The 19869-nt window shown below is 36.7% G+C and overlaps 1 long non-coding RNA gene across 1 annotated transcript in view; it reads left to right on the forward strand.

The window, feature by feature from the left end:
* LOC145670566 (uncharacterized) overlaps positions 1 to 19869 on the forward strand; it is a 260942-nt gene that overhangs the window by 55549 nt on the left and 185524 nt on the right. Inside the window, exon 2 of the long non-coding RNA XR_014128338.1 lies at positions 1084 to 1109. This is a non-coding gene — a long non-coding RNA (uncharacterized LOC145670566). The remainder of the gene's footprint in view (positions 1 to 1083; positions 1110 to 19869) is intronic.

A 19869-nucleotide genomic window follows, 5' to 3' on the forward strand; every position in this document is an offset into this window, starting at 1 on the left:
TGTAAATGCCCATTCATAACACAAAGGAATGAGAGTGTGTAAATGTCCATTCATAACACAAAGGAATGAGAGTGTGTAAATGTCCATTCATAACACAAAGGAATGAGAGTGTATGAATGTCCATTGATAACACAAAGGAATGAGAGTGTGTAAATGTCCATTCATAACACAAAGGAATGAGAGTGTGTAAATGTCAATTCATAACACATAGGAATGAGAGTGTGTAAATGTCCATTCATAACACCAAGGAATGAGAGTGTGTAAATGTCCATTCTTAATGAGATAATGTTTGTCACAGTACATAACCATAATTTTGTGTATCTTATACAATCAGCGGCAAAAGTTATTTCCGTATGGTAAAATTTGTTTTGGGAATAACCAGTGGCGTATTTACGATTTTGTTTCGGGAGGGGCTTTGCCTGGAAATGCGAAAATTCTGCAAGATATTTCATTTACTTTGCTATACTAAGTAAGATTTCGGGGGGGCTTAAGCCCGGAAGCCACCCCCTAAATACGCCACTGGGAATAACGGTGGTATGACTGGAAAGTACAAAAAAAATTACATTCTTTTTAAGTTAGTGAAAACTGTATTCAAATTGTCCTTCCATTTTGAAATTATTTACAAAACTAATTTCATCAAATGGATATAACTTTTGTCGTTGATTGTACGGAGAACACACATGATTTCCGCCTATTGCACGAAAAATAAATGATCATAATGAACTGAATGATGAATGCCCATTAGGTTCAATACTAGATTCGATTTCAGCATACAGACTAGTAATTAAGACTGTTACCAGTGTAATGCTCTTGACCACTTGACCAGGGTTGCCAACGAGACCAGAAATAAGATTTTTCTCGTCTCGTCTGGTATCGATAAATCTAAAAATCTCTTCCTGTCTCGTCTCGTTTCGTAAAATTTTGTACTTGACTTTGGAAAGTAGTCTTGGGAAATAGAATTTTTTACTTTGCAATAAAATATTCAAATCCGTTATAGGGATATCTATTGAACAATTAGTGCTTATCTATTGAAAATATATAGTGCTAAAAAAAACTCATTAACGTTTTTTCTGTCTTTTTCAGAACGGGACACTCAGAAGAAAAACAAGGTAAGACAATGTATAACCAGTATCTTAGGTAGTTTGTTGGAAATGGATTTCTCTTCTATGTAATTTTCTAATTTGTTACGTGCATCCTAAGGTACAGATGCTTTCGACCTCAATATACGCAGTTTTCCAATGTGACAATCACCAATTAAGACTGCTAGAGCAATTAAAGCGTGGCTTCTTGAATATCGGAATGCTCTACACTTCATTTGCCCGCTGAATCCCCATAGTTCAACATTACTGAACACTTGCGGTCAGTTCTACAGTTCAGACTAGCGATTACTTTTCGAAGAATGAACCCCAGGCCGTAAGCGTCGGTGGACCACCGATGGGCAACTAGCGACATCTCGCCAAAAATTGGCGACCCCGCAACGGCGATCCGCAGTGGCCCCTCTTTCGTTTTGAAAATTATACCACCAGGGACCCACCAGCGGCAGAGACGCGACGAAACGCCAATTAACCACAAAATTACTTCTCCAAAATATGTTAAATCGCCTATATGTGTGATTTGTTTACATTATGGTGAGTCTAAAAAACACTAAAAAAAAAGTACCAAAGAGTAATCCGGAGGGGGTTCGAACCACCAACCTTATGATTACTAGGCGTGTGTTCTTCCGACTTCGCCATGAAAACGATGAGGGAAACGTTGCTTGAAGAGGGATAAATAGTGAAGATCTTTTTAATTTGGTCATCAGATTGCTAGTTTAACCGCGTATATTCGACGATAACTATTTGGAATAAAATAAAATGCGTTCGCCATGTAATTTTATAACAGAATGACACGTGTCTATTTACTTTATTTCATAGTTCTCCCCTACTCACTTTCTAATGATCGAAGATAGTTTCCATCTAAATTCATACAATTATGGCACTTATCTCAAGATGTTTCACTTCATGATGTTGAGACAGAAAATATTCTTGACCCTCGGAGTTCGCATTAGGAACAATTCGTCAGTAAAAATATAATATATAATAATAACCGCATGCACATGACTGGCGATAGTTCGTGTTGGTCCTTTCACGATTCTTCGCGACGAATTGAAGGAGCGCGGATCAAAACGAAGTCCTCGCTGGTACGCGGTGGAAACTTCAATACCCTGACTCGAGATATCTGTTTCGACTCGACGAAACCCTGCCGCCAGTGGGACACTAGCGGCAATCCTTCGACGCGTCGCTATATCGACAATCGACATTTACCCGGAAGTGGACCAGTAGGGTTTGGCGACGTTTACGGCATGGGGAATTTTGCGAAAAAAAAATCGAAAAATGAAAAATGAAAATTTTGTTTCGAAAAATCAAAAACGAAAAATTTTTGGAAAATGAAAAATGTTTCAAAAACGAATTTTTTTCGAGAAACATTAGAAAAACGAACTTTTTTCGAAAAAAACGAAAAATTGAAAAATGGAATTTCCGAAAATCGTAAAACAGATTTTTCGAAAAAGGCGATCCGTAGTTCAGATTCCGGGGCATACCTAATCTTCCTCCACCTACGCCGACGGAATTGAGTGACAACACAACATGAGAAATGGTACGGTATTCTTTTGGAAATTAGTCATAACTTATGTGCCTCTATTTTGTAACCAATCAGAGCCGTTCTGTAGGTTAACGTTGGTTCCGTGTCGTATCAAGGATGTAAACTGCGTTTTCTTTTAGTGCTTCCATTACTTTGATAACTATCTGTATTTCGGTGTATATGACATAAATAAAATTACATCATTCTACATACATAAAGGTTTTGAAATATATTACGAACCAGTCGAATTAAAGAACGTGAAAAAAATACATGTTCCAAGATTAGATGGATTTAGTTTACAGTTCTCCAGGAGTTGTACGATGTTTAGACGTATTTTTACGAGGGTTGGATGTAATCTAACCATGAACGAACAAGCGTAGAGTACCCTTAGTCCTCTCCTTAGGCACACTTTGCCTATTACTCCTGCAATTTTGTTACACCTTCTTCAGCTACTAGAACAGATAGTAATTTGAAGGCGACAGATATGGCGAATAAGACGTGTAGGTAATAAGTTTCATCCAAGTCATTGTATCTGTGACTTTGTGATATCCCAAGTCAGCAATTATGTCTTGGACAGGGCCATACGGGACTTTCAATGCATTAGTAACATTCTGAACTGTAAAGTGCCTGTCTCCACAGGACAATTAATCTCAAACAATGTTCTCGATTTAAATCTGTGATTGATGTCAGCCGACCGCTTCTGGGTTTATCTGCAATTTTCCGTTTCTCCGTTTCTTAACCTCTTCATCTAACGCCACACACAACTGATGTCCATTATAGAGTCCTCATAAATATTTTTGAAGCAATTATGGATTTCTTCAGCTGGACAACCTTCTTTTTGCTAGAAACTCAATAACGACTCTTTCTTTTAGGTTCAGATCCTTGCTTCTAATCAGTCAATCTGAAAAAGAAAAGCTTGCATTAGCAGAGCAAGGTTACTTCTATAATATCCTGCATAGATAGTTCAGTAGCTGTAACAGAAACAAAATAATAGGAAGGAAGGCATTATTTTTTTATTCACTGTCGTATAGAAGACATAAACGGATTTGATTATGTTCGTGACATCATACTTCTTAAACCACCCGACCGATCTCAATCAAATTTTCCCTATAGATAATGATCGAGCCTGGGATGGTTTTTATCATTTCACTTTGACAGTATAACGTAGGGTTTGTGAAGGGTGATATATATCTAAAAATAAATAAAACTTAATAACTCTTGAACCACTCAACCAATCTCGATCAACTTTGCCACATAGATGAGGATCGGTCCTGGGATGTTTTTTTTTTTATCATTTCACTTTGACGGTGATACTTAGGGAAATTGAGGTATATATATATATATATATATATATATAAATGAGTGACTACATTTGTGACTTAATAACTCTTGGACCGCCCAATAGATCTTGACAGGCCCGCAACCAGACACAGAAGTTTGGGGGAGCATGAATAAGATAGGGGGGGGGGCAAGTCATTAATCACTCTCTTACAATAATCTAAGTTGTGATTTTAGTATTAATAATAGCATTTTGTATTGAGTTCTGGGGGTGCCATGAAAAGTTTAGGGGGAGGGCAGGCAACCTCTAGTTGCGGGCCTGGATCTCGATCAAATTTTCAACATAGATGAGATTCGGGCCTGGGATAGTTTTTATCATTTCATTTTGACGGCGCAACTTAGGGGATAGGGAGGGGGGAAATATTTTAAAATGATCGATGTTAGTGTCCAATCAATAATTTTCAGAGTTGCTGAGATGAACAGTGACGCTTCTGATGCCGTTTAAATCCAAATTCAGTTGAGGTAGGGGAGATATAAGAAAATGATCGGAAATGATTGATACTAGTGTCGAATCCATAGTTTTCGGGGTCGCTAAGATTAACAGTGACATTTCCGATGCCGTTAGAATCCAAATTCAACCCCGCAACTTGGAGGTGGGGGATGTATATATATATATATATATATATATATATATATATATATATATATATATATATATAAGTGATAGAAAATGATCGATACTAGTGTCGAATCCATAGTGTTTGGGGAATTTAGGGTAGAGGGATATACTGTATATATACGAGGGCTAGTCAAGAAAGACTTGGACTGATTTTTTTTCTAGGCAATTTATTATTACTCAGCAACAGGCACATGATCCTTTGCAAAGTAGTCCCCGCCCATTTGAATGCACTTTTTCATTCGAGTCTTCCAGTCTTCAAACACGTGTCGCAGGCCATTCTTTGAGAGGTCCTTCAAAACCGCCTCCGATGCCTTCAGAACCTCGGAATTATCGGAGAAGCGGCGTCCACGCAGTCTGGATTTTAGGGCAGGGAATAGGAAAAAGTCGCACGGTGCGGTAGACGTCTCCACCATCCTCAAACCTTTGCAACAGCTCCCTGCAAGTCTCCACTCGAACGGCCTTCTGCTCTGGTGTCAGGAGTCGCGGAATCCATCGCGCACACACTCGGCTCATGTGGAGGTGGTCATGCAAAATTTTGAAGGCACTGCCATGAGATATGCGTAGTGCGGCTGCCAGATCGTCGATACTGATGCGGCGATCTTCTCTAACAATGACTGCTGCCGTGTTAATGTTCACCTCAGTAACAGCTGACGCTGATACACCTGGTCCACCAGCTTTCGTGATTGTCATTCGGCCCTCTTTAAACTCTTTGAACCACCAGAACACGGTACTTCGTGGCAGAGCGTCATCTTTGTAGGCTGCTCTCAACATTCCTAGAGTTTCTGTTGCACTTTTCCCCAGGCGATAGCAGAACCGTATAGCTGCAAATTGTTCATCTCGTAATGACTCCATTTCTTCTACAGGCGACTTCTAGAGGCGGCGCAGAACATCACCTGCAATAAAACGTCGTGGTTACCAAACATGCAATGATTCCTTAACAACATTTTATATATATGCACAGCAAGACCCACCCTACTTGTATGCCAAACTATGAAGCTCCAGCGTTAACAGAACTGCCGGGAAAAAAATCAGTCCAAGTCTTTCTTGACTTGCCCTCGTATATATATATATATATATATATATATGTGTGTGTGTGTGTGTGTGTGAAAATTATCACAAATAAACAATATTAGTGTCAAATTCATAGTTTTTGGGGTCGCTGAGATGAACAGTAACACAAACAGCATACTTCACAGGTACCAAACACATGACATCATGAGTTGTGCACTTAAAGTTTGTATTTCAACCGATCGAAGCGGGTAGTCAACGCTGGTACATGATAAAAGTTTGAGAAAATCTTAAAATCAAAAACTGTGCTACTGAACAAACAAACAAATGAAAAAAAATAGTGTGATGTGGTAATCTTATGTTTCTTCTTCTTGTAAAGTAACAAGTGTGTTGTATTAGATAATATTATTAAATTTCTTGCATATGGTGCTTATTGCGAAATTTTGCCTTAGCTTCTTGTCGTATCGTCAATACAAGGATGTAACTTATTGCAGAAGAAATAATTTTAAAAACAATGGAAATAATATGTTTCTTAAGAAGTTACAACTTGTAGCGGTTTGTTTTCTTTTTTTTTTAATGTATGGTAATAGAAATGTAGGTAAAATATGGATTCATATTCACATTTATTATTTGTTGTAAGTTACTCAAAGGAAAATGCATTATAGAAATAACATTTTTTTTTAAAAAAATTAATTTAATACGTTTGTTTTCCGTATTGTGAAATAGTTATCAAGGTTATAAGTATCTTGTTTTCTAAATCCAAACTACAAATAAATTATATTTCTTTCCCGTCTTTATTACTTCAATTTTTCTTTATGAGTATTTCACATGTAGTATTTCTTCTTCATCTTCTTTTGTAATACAAATGAGTTTTGTTACACAATGCTAAATTACAGTAGACTTCCAAACTATTGGGACTCAATTTTGAAACCGGAAGTAGTGGTTTTATCCCATCCGGATGCAGTGGGGGGGGCGGTAAGGTCCGAGATAGAACCTCTTCTTCGGACACTGAATCCATATCAAAATAGGGCCGCGGTTGCTCAGTGTTGGAGTGTTCACCTCTGGTGCATGGGATCCCGGGTTGGATGCCACAAAATGTGAACTTTGTGGTGGACAAACACCGTGTGCGTGGGTTTCCTCGAGGTTCTCCCGTTTCCTACCACTTCGTTCATTCCACCACTTCATTCATTTCTCATCATCACCGTCTCCATTAGCGTAGCCGGTATAACCGCCGGACGTAAAACTCAAATATTTCATTTCATTTCAAAAAAGCTTCTCGAGTGTTTTTTTTTTTTACGATTGTTCCTCTATACAAATCAAAATTGAAACCCGAAGTTACACTACACTGAAAAAATGGCTTAGTCAGGAATACCAAATTTATTTGGTCAGGGCATTTGGTCACTTTATTTGTTTAGTTTAACCAAAATTTGGCCACTTATACCAAACGTGTTTGGTCATTAACATTATTTTTTTTTGGTCAGAACATTTGGTTGATTAATTTTGTTATGCCAACAAAATCTTAAATTATTTGGTTTTCCTGACCAATACAAGGTCACTTGTATCTACTTGACTTCTAATTAATCATGGGAAAAAATGGCAGGTGGACTAGCAGTTAGTGCGTAAACGTGACATTGTTTTATGTGCGTAGAAGAACCCGAAGGAAGAAAAACCCGGAGAGCACTAAAAGTATGGACAAGTTTGTAACCAACATATTAAAAAGATGGAAGTTACCTCAGGTAATTGACCTATTTCGATGTGAGCATACTTTTTTGTAAATACTACTAGCTTGCCTGGAGCTCTGAGGGACTTTAACTTTTTTGCTTGATAAAACATTAAAAAAAATTTTAAAGCATTTCCACACAACTTGTCTAAAGTTTTTTTCTTACTACATGGACTTGAAAACAGCTATTTTTATTCAAACTACATAGTAAACTTCGTATTATTTTTAAAACCGCATTTATAGTAACTTTATGTTATATTGTACAGGTATATAACAAACATTTTTATAACAAAAGTTTGTTAAAAAAATGAATCCCGTGTGCTAAATTGCTTTACCCGAGCGTTTCTCAACCGCTGTCTCGCGACACATTGGTGTGTCGCGAGATTTTTTAATGTCTTCTAAGATCTTCCACAAAGAAATTATCTTTAGAAGGAAATAAAAATTTATCATCAATCGACTTGATTTCACACTTGTCTTCCAAGTTTAAAACAGGGAATTTTGCTTTTGACGCTCTTTTATGTTAATACGTTTCTATTCAAGAGTGTTACGTAATTTGTTTGAAAGATTCTTTTTATCCCATAGTCGTTATATAATAATAATAAAAAATGAATTGTATGCATTTTTATGGATTTTCTTTTTTTGCATATAGGAAGAAAATTACATGCAGGGGTTTCTCGTAAGTTTGAACCATACTTTGGTGTGCTCAAAAAAAAAAAAAAAAAAGAGGTTGAGAAACGCTGTACTACCCTATAAAATGGTGGTGGCGCCAGTGACAAATATGTAGAAAATGTAGTATTTTTGATGTGCTTTTGTACGAACCATGATGTACACTCATGTCCAAAATGATTCTCGCATATCTATAACTGTCTTCTTGTAAGAATATAATTTGATAATGATTTTGCAGGGCACTATAATCCTGATACTATGTGTATAATCGGGTAATGTATATTTGTGGTAAATTTCATAAGAAAAGAGTTATAAATTCGAAAATTAGAATGAGTAAAAAAAAAAAAAAAAACGTTGCTAAATGGACAAGAAAGTTTTATTTTCGTTTTATTGTTCTTATTTACTGCTCTTTTGACATGGAATTTACCACATACATGTCTTTGCCGATTATACACATACTTACATTATAAGAAATACCGGGCGAATTCGTTATCAAATTATATTCCTAGAACAACATATTTATAGACATGCGACAATAATTTTGGACATGAGTGTACGAACAATTAATCTAAGGTAATTTGAGTACAAGCAGGAGCTTACAAAGTGATCTTTAAGGAGCTCAGCTCACAAAAAAAACTCATTTATATATATTTACTCTGGTTGTCCGTGTGCTCGTCCCTGGAGACACAAAATATCAAAAATTACTTGATGGATCACCATCAATTTTGACCAGGGTGTACAGGGTTAAAAGTTAAGAATAGAATTTGTTATGGATGTGATCTGTCCACCGGAAGTGGTAGAGATCAAACCATTTCCGGTTTTAACCTTGGTCACTATTACAGAGCAAAAACGGTAATAGCCAGCGAAAAACGGTTTTCTGCAGTTAATTAAAAGGCCGCATCACGGCGAAATTAAAATACCTCTAATTTTGCAGTAATTATGTGATATCTTCAAACAGATAAAAGATAATCGAAATGTGGAACAAGAGCTCCCTAGACAATATTATCTTACACGAGGTACCGTTATCACGACCCACTTATCTGCTTTTGATTTCCACCCATTTAGAAAATCGGCTTTTATTTTCGCGTTTCTAAATGGCTGCAAACGGAAAGCTACTAGGTGACTCATGATAACGGCATCTCATATAAAATAATATTGTCTAGGGCGCTCTTGTTCCACATTTTGATTATCTTTTGTCTGCTTGAAGATATCACATAACTACTGCAAAATTAGCGGTATTTTAATTTCGCAGTGATTAGGCCTCTTAACTGACCTAAGAATACATTTCATCTTCATCCTTAACTCTCTACTAAAACCGGAAGTGATATAACTTCCGGTTTCAGTATTGATCTACATAGAATGAGTAGAGATAGAAAGAAGAAATTTTTCAGAATCGATTTGGCGTTCTAAGAATAGATTCCATCTTTTCTCCTAAGCCTCTATTCAAACGGGAAGGAAAAGGAATCAATCACTTCCGGTTTTAAAGTTGATCGCTTTAGCATAAAAAGGGTAATAGCAGTGGGGGATCTAGAATGAAAAATCCTGGGAGAGGGCAGCCAGAACCCAGACTATGATACGTATATCATGAGTTCAATATAAACTTTTAAAAATATATATAAATATTAGGTTAAATTATTTTTAGTAACTCAAAAAACTTGGGGGCCTAGGGTACCCAGGCCTCGGAATAAATCTGTCACTGTGTTATAGATATTGAGAAACTGTTTTCTGTAATCAAAAATTCCAAGAATATATTCCATTTTTACTATAGTCTCTCTCTTAAAGCCGGAAACGGTTAAAATTTACTGGTTTCAATATTAATTGAGGAAATATTATGCTGGCAGTAAATCTTAAATATCATAAAAATCAGTGCCCATGGCAACACAAAACTTTATAAATGGGGAATGGAGAGTGAGGAACATTGTATTGTTAAGAAGAGACTTCAGACAACGTGTTATTTAAGTTTATATAAGAACAAGGAGCAATTTTATTTATTTATTTATTTTTTTAGATACATTTGCTGAAGGTGCTTGATCCTGGTGCCCGGTAGGGTCGCCCAAATATAAAATGAAGCCTTTTCTAGAATTTCTAAAAATAATTCTTCCAATTTCACTGTAACCAATAACCGTGAAAATAAGTGCCTCTTACCATGAAAAATATACGGTTCACCGTTTTTCTAAAATAATGGTAGGAGACCATTTTCCTGTCAGTTGCTTGTGTCGGGCATGCGCATTGGAGAGAAAACGCACATGTTCGAAGCGAGGATTGATGGCGCGTAGATTTGGATGTGTTGTGCTTTGTTTTGTTTTGTTTCTTTCTTTTGTTTGTTTGTTTGTTTGTTTAGTGTGTGGTTTTCTGGTGTGACATATACAGTAGGCCTACTACTGTTGAAGATATCCTGGAAATTCAACATTAAGCAAGGTAATATATGGGAAAGCACCATGTTAATATTTGAACTTTGTTCGGTAACAAACAAAACTTTAGTTGGCTATCGTGGCAAGCAGATCGCTCCAAAGTGCAACGATTCGAAATCAAGAAGCTGCTGGATGTATAAAGTCTTATGATAATATAGCCAACTACGAGTGGTTTGTGAAGCTAGAATTAGAATCACAATGTTGAAATACTTAAAAAAAAAAAAAAAAAAACAACTTTTAGCAAAAGTGCTTCGTAGTTTACCGTAGCAGCATTACATAAATTGTGTTGCATCAACTGGAATTTTTCATGTTACAGAAATAAAAGTATACTGTCACTCATGTGTGCCCGAAGGAGGGGCAGGGGGTCGCTCCCCTAGCTAATGAAAACGTATTAAATTTCTTAATACAAATAAAAAATATCAAATGTAATAGGGTATATAGTAACCAGGGAGATGAGTTCCCTAGAAAATTTTCATCGGGCGCCCATGCTGTCATTATTTTTTCTGGATAAATGAATTGTTAGATTTGAAAAATATTTCTGTAAATGTTTTTATCTTTAATTTTGTTCTGAGTACCTATAATCTGTTCTGGTGTCTTGTTAATACATTTGAGCGTTTAATAAATATGCAAAAGTTCGATACTCTGGAAGTTTGGTGACTTTTTTTTTTGAGCATTGATGCCAGTGTTACATAATTATGCAAACACGTATTTATTAATTTGGGATAGCGGATACTGGATATTGTAAGCAGTGTTGTGAGAAGTCATATGGTTTTACACTTGTTTAGTCGTAGTCCTGGTCATTCTAAGCTATGTTGTCGGGTGCCTGCTTGGTTATCTGAAACCGTAATAATACGACTAATCGAATGAATCGCTGATTAGAATATTTGAGGTCTATTAGTCTACTGGTACTCATAGCGAAAATACATGCAATAAAGCTAGTCTTAACACTGCAACAGAATATCGATTTATGAATATCTTAAAAGGGCATGGATGTTTGTTCCAACTACATCTTCAAAGCGTGCGAAAACTCAGCTATAAAATTCAAGAAGCAGTTTTTTTTCTTTTCTTGTATGTAATATCGAATCCTCTTCTGGTGTTTTGTTCAATGCATGACAAAATTGGTAATTTTGAAAAGAAAAACCAATGTATGTTCAAGATGATATCAGAACAAGGGTTCGATATTACGAACTAAGAATTAATTTCAATTTTTATTCTTATGGATATTATGCACGTCGTAAGTGCAACGCTTCTTTCGTTCACTTTTGTTTTCTTTAGTTAAGTAGTCTTTAACAGTGGACCAGTGTGCACTCTAGTTGCATCCATCCAGCAAAAATTATTGCTAGCCAGTGTATGTAACAGTTTCCAGCAATTCGATGAAAATTGGGTCAATATATATTGCCCAGCAAGAATTCTTACTGGATCTAGCAAGAGGGCATGCTGGACCGGCAAGGACCTCTAGATAGGGAATCGGTGTGATAATTACCGTAAACCTTGTATGGTAAGAACACACCTGTACTTTTAAAAAAAAAACATACCCTAAATATTGCGGTAAATTATCGTAAAATATACGGTACCAAATTTGTTTCTAAACACGGTCAATATTATTTTGCTTCTAAATATACGGTCTGCCGTTTTTAGGAAAAAACGGTGGTCCGTAAAATGTAGGGTAATCGGATGGCAGCGAGAGTTGACGATAATCGGTCAGTAAATTTAAGGCGAAATTTTTACAGTGTTGTTCTGAATTTATGGATTCATGACACATGCAAAATGGAGTTATACTCGAAGACATAATTCGTTCTAAAGACAATGAAATACGAACCATGAATTGAAGATAATTAGGGTATAAGCAACATCTTCCTTAAAATGAAAGTTTTCAATTTATTTCTTTTCTTTTCTTTCCTTAAAAGAAAAATACTCCATGAATTTAATCTTTAAGAGGCTTCATCCCGGCGAAATTAAAATACAGCTAATTTTACAGTTATCATATCATATCTTCAAATAGATAGAAGATAATTGAAGTGTGGAACAAGAGCGCCCTAGACAATATTATTTTGCGTGAGGTACCGTTATCACAAGTCACCTAGTGGCTTTCCTTTTTCAGCCGTTTAGAAACGCAAAAATAAATGCCGATTTTCAAAATGGCTCGAAACCGAAAGCAGATAAGCGAGTCGTGATTACGGTTTCTCATGTAAAATAATATTGTCTAGGGCGCTCTTGTTCCACATTTCAATTATCTTTTATCTATTTGAAGATATCACATAATGGCATTTTAATTTCGGCGGGATGAGACCTCTTAAACGCCGAAGGACGCAACCGTTGTGTCAAGGTTTTAAAACCTTAGCCTCCTACTTAAGATATTAAGATAATTTTGGTATCAATGTGTTCCTGAAAGATAAAGTTTGTCGCTGATATGCATTTTACGTATGTGAGGGTAACATGGCAGGAAGGGGGAGGGTAAAGTTCTTTGTGTTTTTACACTAAATTCTTAGAGAGGGCATTCCCCCTCTTGGGGGTACAGTCATAAAACTTGCTATGTGAAGCAATGAAGTTGTCCACTACACACTAATACCTTGCAAAAGTACTTGTTATATGGGGGGGAGTATAGGGGGGTGGGCAAAGTTGGTCAATTTTTTGAATCTCTGATTTTTTTATGTCAATTACATTTATTTTCTAGACGGTTCCATATAAGGCAATATATCTTTTCACTGAATTGGTCTAGAAGCATAATTCTTGTTTCTGTATTTTCTGTGGACAATAATGAAAAAAAATGTGTTCATATAATGTGGTATTATGCATAGGGAGGGGGGACGAGGCGAATATAAAATTCAATGAATTGTTTTTCTACACATACATTTTTTCTACAGTGCTTTTTGATAGGAATCTCGCTTTGTATTGCAGCAATGGCCAGTGGTGCCCCCCCTTATGTCCATGACGCACCCCACCCAATTGTCTATCCGTAGGTGTTCTTCCATGAAAAAAAAATCTTTTCGATTAATTTTTACACCCCCTCAAACATATTTATATAGAGTTTTAACTCCCCCCAAATATTTCAATGACGCAGTTTGCCTCATAGCCCCCCTTTGTGGGCACCCCTGGCAATGGTTACCATTTTTTAAGTATTATTCTCACAAGTCTATTGCCTACACATTAGCTTCATTTTGTCGGCGTAGGTTGACTAAGAGTTGACCATGCCCCCCTCCCCCATTCTATTTTTTTAGAGAATTTTTTTGCTCTCCTTCTACGAATAGGGTGGGAATTCCACAAATAAACTTCATTGGAATCAGTGATCCATGAGCTTTCCAACGAGTTATCAATCATTACCATGTGATAATTAGAGGGGTCACCAGCAACCCCAACATGAAAGTCTACGATTTTGTTCAACTCCTTACCCGCTGTATAAAGTTTAAAAATATTCAGAACATACGAATGCTCAATCATTTATCACATACGTGTAAATCTTCTTCGCTGTTCAAAGTATTTATTTTAATGAAAACCATTAAATATTTCCTATACCTATAGTTTTGATAATACCTATTTTAAAAAAGCAATTGACTTTTATGGTCAGTATATACAGGGTGTTTCAAAACAACACCGACAACGTTTGGGAGGTGATTCCTGACACCAAAATAAGACGAAAAGTATAGATCAACCTGGGTACACAAATGCTTCTTTTCCGAGTTATAGGCTGCCGAAAACATGAAAAAATGAACTTTAAAGGTCCATAGCTCCAAAATTATGGTACCTACCGTAGTCGGGTCAATACTTCACTTAGGAACTATTATGTTCCCTATCCAAATATCCATATTTGAAAATCCTGCGGTACTTCCGCAACAATTTTTATAGAGGTAGTTCGTGAGTACTTCAACTTATCTGCCCGTAGCCAAATTCCCTCTATAAAAATTATTGCGTGAGTACCTTAGGATTACGAAACATGGATTTTTAGATAGGGCACATGTTAGTTCCTAAGTGAAGTCTTGGCCCGACTACAGTGGGTCCCGTAATTTTGGAGCTATAGACCTTTAAAGTTCATTTTTTTCATGTTTTCGGCAGCCTATAACTTTGAAAGGAAGCATTTGTGCACCCAGGTTGGTCTATACTTTTTATCTTATCTTGGTGTCAGGAATCACCTCCCAAACGTTGTCGGTGTTGTTTTGAAACACCCTGTTTAGAAACACCTTGGCATATTTCTTCCTCGTTGGCAGCAACACGGTCGCATTACTAGGTGAAAGTCAGATGGTGCGAGGATGTTACCTCTCGACGTTTCTCCCATTATGCGCTTGTTTCAATGGAGGCGAAACCAACCCCTGTTTCCATGTCAAATTTTGCAGATGACCCCCGTTGGAGATATCTACGATACGCCACTGGTGTCGCTACTATTTTTATTGCATTCTACACATACGATTCTGTAGTTCAATTGTTTGTTTGACGGCTCTATGTGCATTATTAGCTGAGATAAAAGCCTGCTGCTGCTGCGGGTAGTCAGATACAAGTCTGCAACAACGCCTCTAGCGACTAAATGGGAAACGATATGACAAAGTTTGTCCTCTAAAAGTTGGATGACATTTAATGTTCTTTCGAACGATTCCAACAGTTATATCACTTTCCATTTCAAATTTTGAAGTTGCCCACCGTTGGAAGTATTCATGAGACGCCACTCTCTCGCTACTATATTTAATTGCATTCTACACATACGATTTGGCAATGCAATTATTTTTTTTGTAAGGAACTACGTGCAACATTAGCTGCGATATAGGCGTGGTACGTTCTTATTGAATCACCCGGTATATATATATATATATATATATATATATATATATATATATATATATATATATGTATGTATTTGAAAAGATTCAATCCGTAATACAATATCGAAGTACATTTATGAGCAGTTTTTACTAGCACGAGTTATATAATAGCCCGTACGAAGTTCCTGTCACATGATTTTATTTAGCCTCCCTCCTCTATTTTCATTTCTCTCTCATTTGTTTTCCCCGTTTTTTTTATGAACAAACTTTTCATTTTACAAAAGAAATCAGTAAAAAAAAACGAAGAAGAAGAACGCATGGCATAATTTCCGCTTAGTCCCTATTCTTGTTAAGCGATGATGAGGGATAGTGGTCTAATATATATATATATATATATAATGTTATGTTATGTGTATTTTGTGTGTTCTGCGATATTGAGCAGTTGCACTGCCAGCGGAAGGAGGTGGGGCGGGGGAGTAAATAAGGTAATCGAAAGGAGGAAGGTAAAACATAATATATATATATAGGGGAGAAGGTAAAAGTGTCAATGTTACGTGACTTTCTCACACGTGGCTAATTGCGTAAATATATGCTCTTATGTGCGTCCTAGAGGGTCATAACCTATTCAACCGCCATTATTTGCAACAGAAACAACATTTTTTCCTCTGTATCAATGATGGAAGAGCAACTTTTACACAAAAACTGTCCCACGCCGTAAACGTCGCCAACACCTTGTGGCCCACTTGCCGGTAAATGTCGATCGTCGCTATAGTGACGCGTTGAAGGATTGCCGATAGTGTGCCACTGGTGGAATTGTTCGTCGAGTCAAAAGAGATATTTAGAGTCGTGATGTTGAAGTTACCATCGCGTAGAACGATTCGTCATTGAGAATCGTGAAGGGACCAACACGAACTATCGCCAATCATGTGCATGCGGTTATTATTATACAGGGTGTTTCAAAACAACACCGACAACGTTTGGGAGCTGATTCCTGATACCAAGATGAAACAGAAAGTATAGAGCAACCTGGGTGCACAAATGCTTCCTTTCGGAGTTATAGGCTGCCGAAAATATGAAAATATCAACTTTAAAGGTCCATAGCTCCCAAAATATAGGGTCTACCGTAGGCGGGTCAAGACTTTATTTAGAAACTAATATGTGTTCTATCCAAATATCCATGTTTCAGAATCCTGCGGCACTTTCGCAACAATTTTTATAGAGGTAGTTGGTGAGTGTTTCATATTATATGCCCGTAGCCGAACTGTCTCTATAAAAATTGTTGCATGAGACCTTAGGGTTCTGAAACATGTATTTTTGAATAGCGCGCATATTGGTTCCTAAGTGAAGTCTTGACCCGACTACAGTAGGCCCATAGTTTTGGAGCTATGGACCTTTAAAATTCATTTTTTCATGTTTTCGGCAGCCTATAACTCCGAAAGGAAGCATTTGTACACCCAGGTTGGTCTATACTTTTTATCTTATCTTGGTGTCAGGAATCACCTCCCAAACGTTGTCAGTGTTGTTTTGAAACATCCTGTATATTATTTTTACCTGACGAATTATTTCTAAAGTGAGCTCCGGGGGTCAAGAGTAACCCTGTCTCTACATTATGAAGTGAAAAATTTTGAGATGAGTACGTATAATTGTATGGACTTAGTAAAATTAAAAGCAACTCCCTCCTCCAACAAAAATAAATGTCATCATCATAGTCATCTTCTTCGGGTTAAGGAGAGGTTCATTTCTCTCGGTTGCTTGTATCGAGCTGCTTTTGTTTCAAAAAGTTGCGAAAGTCAGGGGTGGATCCAGGACGGACTTCTGGGAAGAGGCGGTGGGTTGTAATACTGCTACTTAAAGCTACTTTTAAGAGCTCCAAACTCTGGGATGGGTTCTATTTATATATAAAATAAGAAGGCTTACTCTTCTCAGGGGGAGAAGGAGGGAGCAATCGCTCTTCCCCCTGGACCCGCCCCTGACGAAAGTGTGACTGAAAATTCTGCTAGAAAATAACACTTTTACACACAGCACAACCCAAATATCAAACTTAAAATTGAAGAAAATATTTTTGTTTTCAACCCATTTCTGACTGTTTTTGACTATATTCACCTGGTTGAACACATGCTTTACTTGCGCTTTCGAATGTGGAAGCGATAGTATGAAAATAATAATAACGATAAAACCAGCGAAACTAATTTTGAGAATGGGCTCTTCCCTCCGGTAACTGTACACTGATTTACTTCTTGCAAAAATTCTTCAGTTGAAGACTTACTCACCCATTTCGTGAAATTTATGATCGCCACTGATAATATCTTAAAATCACGAATTGAAAATTAAAGCTAAGTTAGTAAAAGGGTGTTTTTTTTTTTTTTTTTTTTACTGGTTTTAAATCCTCATTGACATCTTGAAGAATGTGTATATTATCAGGAAGTTTAGTCTGAATTTGTTTAATGAATTTTATTAAAACTTACACGTCTCCTCTACTGGTAGCTTACAGGTTTTGAGCTCATTCTCTACTCTGTAAACAAGATATGACCATCCACCATTGGCGAATCCAGGGGGGCGATCGGGGCGTTCGCCCCCCTAGAAGAGAAAAGTCTTTTTTTTAAATTTTATATTTAAATTAAACCCATCCCAGAGTTTGGAGCTCCTAAAAGTAGCTCTAAGTAGCATTATTACAACCCACCGCCCCCACCGGAAGTCCGTCCTGGATCCGCCCCTGCCATCCATGCTATCTTTTAGGGGGTGAAATCTAGAATTAACTTTAAAATGCTACTACTTAGAGAACGAATTCAACTTTAAAAAATAGCAAAATGACACACAGAATATATTAAAAGATGGCGAAACTCACAAAATGGCTAGAAATAGCTAAGAGCAAAAACCATATGGCTAGAAAAGTCACTAGCGGATTTTAGAAAATTTGTGGCTAGCCAGGTTTTCCAAATGGCCAGATCTAGTCACAAAGTGGCTAAATTGGCAAGCCTGATTCTGGCCACGATTAATGGTGATCTATCAAGTAGAAGTTAGACATTTTTGTCTCCCGGACGGATTGACGGACAGACAGAAAGAATTTTTGTAAACCAAACTTTCTAAAAAGAAAGAAAATAAAACTCCTTCCTAAGAGTAAACCTAGCTTTTTTTTTTTTTTTTTTTGTGACAAACCAATTACGCTAAATTGTACACGGTCGTTAATGAAATATTTTCGTATATAAGAAACATAGCAAGTGTCTTATTGTTAACGTACTTTATAAGAAACCAACCATTGCAGCCACACGTGTGAAAACAAAGAAGAAGAAGAAGAAGAAGAAGAAAGAAAAACCGGTCGTCCAATCAGTATTTGCAGTGCGTGTGACGTAAATGATTGGTTTCATGAGTTTTCACCAGCCGCGATAAGACGCTGTCACCCATCACTGGTATATAGAAACGAAAGCAGATTCGTCTTCCAACAAACCTATCACAACAGACCTATCACGAATCAACAGGAAGAATCTAAAAGAAGAAGAAGAAAGTACACAGCGCAAAATTCATGATCGTCTTCCTGTTTTTGTATAACAGAGTTGCCAGGTCATTAGCGTACAATTTTCATTGAAGCATTATCAATATTCATGTAAAATCGAAAGCAGTTACGTGCTTCATTGCTAGAAGTGTCTTGTTGTTAGAAGACAACAATGCCTTGTACGATCAGGCGTAACCACTGAGGGATTTTAGGGATGAAGTTGCGCCCATTAAATTATTTGAAAGGACATAATTTTTCGTTGAAACTGATACAATCAAATGGTAAATTGGGAGGCGAGAAAGAGATATTGCGGAGAGGATGGTAAATTTAGAGGGCAGATTGGGAAATTTGGGAGAGGGAAAAATCGCAAGTTTAGGAGTAAAATTGCAAATTTGGGATAGAATGATAAATTTGGAAATTGGAAAAATAGGAAATTTGGGGATGGAATGATAAATATGCGGGTAGAATTTCAAATTTGTGTAGAATTATAAATTTGGGGGTAGAATGGCAATTTTGGGATAAAATGATAAATTTGGGGGAAAGAATGGCAAGTTTGGGGATAGAATTGTAAATTTGGGGTAGAATAATAAATTTGGGGAAAAGAATGGCAAGTTTGGGGATAGAATTGTAAATTTGGGGTAGAATGAAAACTTTTGGGGGAGAAGAATGGCAAGTTTGGGGGGGGAAAGAATGGCAGAATTGGAAGTAAAGTGGTAAATTTGGAGATAGGATGGTAAATTTGGGCTAGAATGATCAATTTGGGGAGAAGAATGGCAAATTTTGGTGGTTTAATGGTAACTTTGGGGGAAAAGGCAATTCTGGGTATAGAATGATAAATTTCAGGATAGAATTGTAAATGTGGGGTAGAATGGTAAATTTGGGGAGAAATATGGCAAATTTTGGGAAAAAGGCAAATTTGGGAGTCGAATGGTAAATTTGTAAATTAAGGGTAGAATGATAAATTTAGAGGGAAAAATGTCAAATTTTGCGGTAGAATAGTAAAATTTGGGATAGAGTTGTAAATTTGGGGTAGAATGATAAATTTGGAAAGGAGAAAAATAGGAAATTTGGGGATGGAATGATAAATAGGCGGTTAGAATTTTAAATTAGGGTAGAATGATAAATTTGAGGGTGGAATGGTAAATTTGGGGGTAGAATGATAAATTTTGGGAGTAGAATGATAAATTTGGGGAAAATTTTCATGTTTGGGGATAGAATTTTAAATTTAGGGGTAGAATGATCAATTTTGG

The sequence above is a fragment of the Thermobia domestica genome, chromosome 14 (genome assembly GCF_964235325.1).
Source record: "Thermobia domestica chromosome 14, izTheDome1.hap1.1, whole genome shotgun sequence".
Classification (NCBI taxonomy): domain Eukaryota; kingdom Metazoa; phylum Arthropoda; class Insecta; order Zygentoma; family Lepismatidae; genus Thermobia; species Thermobia domestica.